At 39.9% G+C, this 4,020-nt stretch overlaps 1 non-coding gene across 1 annotated transcript; it reads left to right on the forward strand.

The window, feature by feature from the left end:
- The first annotated feature begins 1,350 nt into the window (after positions 1–1,350).
- Positions 1,351–1,456, forward strand: LOC122039211. Its single transcript, XR_006128092.1, has one exon. It is a non-coding gene; the product is annotated as a small nucleolar RNA R71 (small nucleolar RNA).
- The last annotated feature ends 2,564 nt before the right edge of the window (positions 1,457–4,020 follow it).

The following is a 4,020-nucleotide window of genomic DNA, read 5'->3' on the forward strand; positions in this document are numbered from 1 at the left end:
ATAGAACTAGAACCTTATTAAGATGAACTGAGTATGCATCACAAATTGAATCACATCCAACAAAACCTACTCTTGGTAAATCTATGAAATTTTTCAAAAGATCACAAAAGATACTAACCTTACTTTGCTGAGAGATACCTGAAAGTTCTAAACATGTGGATGTGACTTCTAAATCTTGTATTGGCTCTAGCTCTAGCTCGAGCGGTGGTGTCTCTAAAAGTGGTGATTCTTGGGGCTTTGCTTCTATTTCACAAGTCCCTACACATTGGTCCACAACATGTTCAATCCTTGCAACTCTCATAATCTTAGAAGGTTGTGTGGATAAATGAGGTCATTCTTGAGATGCTGCTTCCACAACACAGCTCCCTACACTTCCTTTCATAACATCATCATCAACACGAGCATCAAAAAATAAACCAACATCAATATCCATAGTGGGAGAATCATCTATAGGAGGATTACTGACTTCATTTGTAGTTTTAAGTTGATATACCACATCACATTCATCATCTAAAAATTTAATTTCATCATAACACCCTATAAACCCAGAAGGTAAATCTGAAAATTTGTTATCCACTGCATTTTCATCACAATCCTCATCTGAAGAGTCCTCATTTTCATATACATCCAAAAATCTACACTCAACCATATTAGTGTCACAGAATTTGCCAAAGTCTTCGTTTTCATTGACCCTCACTAGCCTTTGTGGAAAAAGAACCTTTAGTGAAGGTCTTGGGAAAGGTACTTCCTTTTTCCCATATTCCCTTTGAGCTTGCAGAGGAGGTCCAACTTGTTTATCTAGTGTTGATGTGATCAACGATTGAAGGAAAGGTACTTGCAGCCTTTGAGAACTTCCTAGAGTAATAGAACTGAGTTCTTGTAGTCTTCTACTGTTCATCTCCTCAATTCTGTACAAATCCTTTTTCAGAAGTTCTTCACGATTCTTGCCACTTCTCAACTTAAAATTATTACACTGTTCACTAGACACTGTCTGTGTAGGAGGGGGATCTTATTTGAACCATTTTGAAACAATGCTATCAATCTTTCTCCCCCAAATGTTTGAACTCCTCATTTTGTGACTTGTGGATTTCAAAACTTTTGGATGGTTGAATTGTATTTTGTTTGATAGACTCTCTTGTATATATGGCTTGTACTTCTTGAATTTTTGAGAGAGATTCCATCCAACTTTTTCTTGACTATTCATGGAAGTTCAATGCTACTTGATCAATTAATGAATATGCTTCGTCTACACTCTTGTCCATAAAAGAACCTCCAGCTAATGAATCTAACAAACACTTATCTGAGAAAGAAATTCCCCTATAGAATATGTGTAAGGCCAGCCACTTCTCCAAACCATGATGAGGGCACTATCTTTGGAGATTCTTGAATTTGTCTCATGCTTCAAATAATGATTCTCCATATGCTTGAGCAAAATTTGTGATGCAATTCCAAATATAAATTGTTCTACTTGGAGGAAAAAAAATGATTCAGAAATTTCTTCTCCAATTGTTCCCAACTTGTGATGCTTTGAGGATGAAGAGAATATAGCCAAGTTCTTGCTTTATCCTTAACACTGAAAGGAAACGCCACCAATCGAACCGCATCCGCTGAGACAACCTCACAGTTCACCATATCACAAAGCTCTAGAAATGTCTCAAGGTGCAGATAAGGACTTTCTGATGCTTCTCCTCCAAATTTGTGACCTTGTATCATGAAGATTAACTCTGACTCTAGTTGAAAACTTTCTGCTTCAATGTGAGGCTACATAATGGGAGATAAAAATCTTGCAGAAATGAGTGCAGAGAAATCTCTTAAGGACCCTCTTGACATGTTAGTGCTCATGGTATCTAAAAAAAATTATGAGAAAAGAACAAAAATGAAGAATTAAAGACAAGAAATAAAATGTTATATGAAAAACAAGAAAGAAAATACAGAATTTAAATTGCAAGAAAGAAAGTGCATAATGAAAACAAGAAAGAAAATGTAAAGGAAAAAGAAAAATGTCTAGGGTAACTCTTATGCTAATCAACTAATGTTAATTGAAAACAACCCCCGGCAATGGCGCCAAAAACTTATTACGATTCCGCAAGTGCACAGATTCGTTGTCAGTAATATATAAGATTGTCGAACCACAGGGACTGTTGATTAAGCACTAGAGATGTTGCAAAGTATGTTATCTAGACGGTCGAAAGTCAGCTTTGGCGCTTGCAAACTAACGAGAGTGATTGAAGAGAGAAAGATAAGGATGAGAGAATCGATCTTGGAGGGAATTGAGCTTTGGGAAATGGATTCTAGGATTTCGGTTTCATTGTGGTGGAACCTGATGTATTATGTTCTATCTTTTTCTCATTGTCAATGGACATGTATTCACCGGAAGTTAAAGCTGCTATCCTTAAGCACTAAACAGAGAAGAACCCTATGAAATCCTGTTACGGTTAACCTTTGTCACTAGGGCGCCTCGGTAGATCACAAGAATGCAAATCCAATCGGTGTCATTAAGAATAGAGATAAGGGTTTAATTCGGTCTCTTACTTTCTTATGGAGAAGTTGCCTCTCCTTTCAAGAGAGTATCCTAGGTGTCCGTGAATGGGTTACCCCTGTCACTAGGGCCCCTCGGGTGTACGATCTAAGATCTTCTCTTTACAAAATTAGCAATTCCTATACAATCGATTAGTATGACGAGATAATCTCAACAAGTCTCATGCATATAAAATAGAAACAAAGCAAGCAAAACCATCCAATAAGTAAAGGCATAAACATGAGTCTTACATCAAACCCTATCCAAAACTACTCCCTACATCCATAGAAAAGGAGATCTAATCCATTGTGAGGGAAGAACAACCCCAAAACATGAAGTAAAGCATACTTACAACCCTTGATGTGAGAAGAAGGGGAAGAAGAAATGCTTGCTGAGGTTTCCAATGTCTTGGGGATGCCTCCTTGCTTTGGAGATGGACGGAACGTCAAGGGATGGTGGTGGATGAAGCTCTAGGGTTTCCCTCGAAGGGGAGGACCCTTTCCGAAGGGACCATGTTAAGTCCCGAACCAAAGATGATACCAAGAATAGGGTTCTTGACCCTTTTATAGGCTAGGGCACGGGCGCCGCACGACCCGTGTCATGGTCGTGCGAGATCGCACGGCAGTGTCTTCCTTCTACAATGGTCGTGCTACATGGTCGTGCCTTCCTTTGCCTCTGTCAACTCCGCACGACCGTGCGAATTGGCACGCCCGTGTCTCTTTTCTGCTCTGGTTACATTGCATGACCATGTGAATTGACACAGTCATGCCTTCCTTCTGCACTGGTTACACCGCACGACCATGCGAATTGACACGGTCGTGACTTCCTTCTGCACTGGTCGTGCAGAATTGTATCAAGGTCGTGTAGATCATTTTAGCACATATTAACATGGTATTCTTGAGTTGAGGTCTTCATCAAAGTTGTAGATCTTGAAGTTATCTACAAATTGGTATAAAGAATAGTCCAAAACTTCAACCGAGCATAAATTTATGACCATTTTACTTTTGGTCTGCAATGCTGAATATTTCACACGGCCTTCACACGGCCGTGTGGCATTCACACGGCCTCAACACGCCCCCCACACGGACTTCGCACGGCCGTGTGGTCTCCGCACGGCCATAACTTGGAAAAACTTAGTTTTTGCATGCCCGTGACACTCTGAAAGCTCTAGACTTTGTAGGTGCAGCGTAGGCCGGCAAGAGGGGGGTGAATTGCCTGAACAAATTAAAACTATACCCTCCTCGGTTTTTTCAACTCAAAAGTGTAATAGCAATAAAAACAATTGAAAATAAAGTAACAGAAATAAACTAGAGACTAACCTGGTTACAACCAAGAAGGTTGTTAATCCAGGGCGATGAAAGAGCGTACTAGAAAAGTCTCTTTTACTGAAGGCGGAGAAGCCTTTTACACACTAACGGCTCAGAACTATTGCTAGGAAGTTGTTACAGGGTTGAATGAACAATTGATGCTGACTTCCTAGCTCCAGGGGCCTTTAAATAGCC

The sequence above is a fragment of the Zingiber officinale genome, chromosome 1A (assembly GCF_018446385.1).
Source record: "Zingiber officinale cultivar Zhangliang chromosome 1A, Zo_v1.1, whole genome shotgun sequence".
NCBI lineage: Eukaryota > Viridiplantae > Streptophyta > Magnoliopsida > Zingiberales > Zingiberaceae > Zingiber > Zingiber officinale.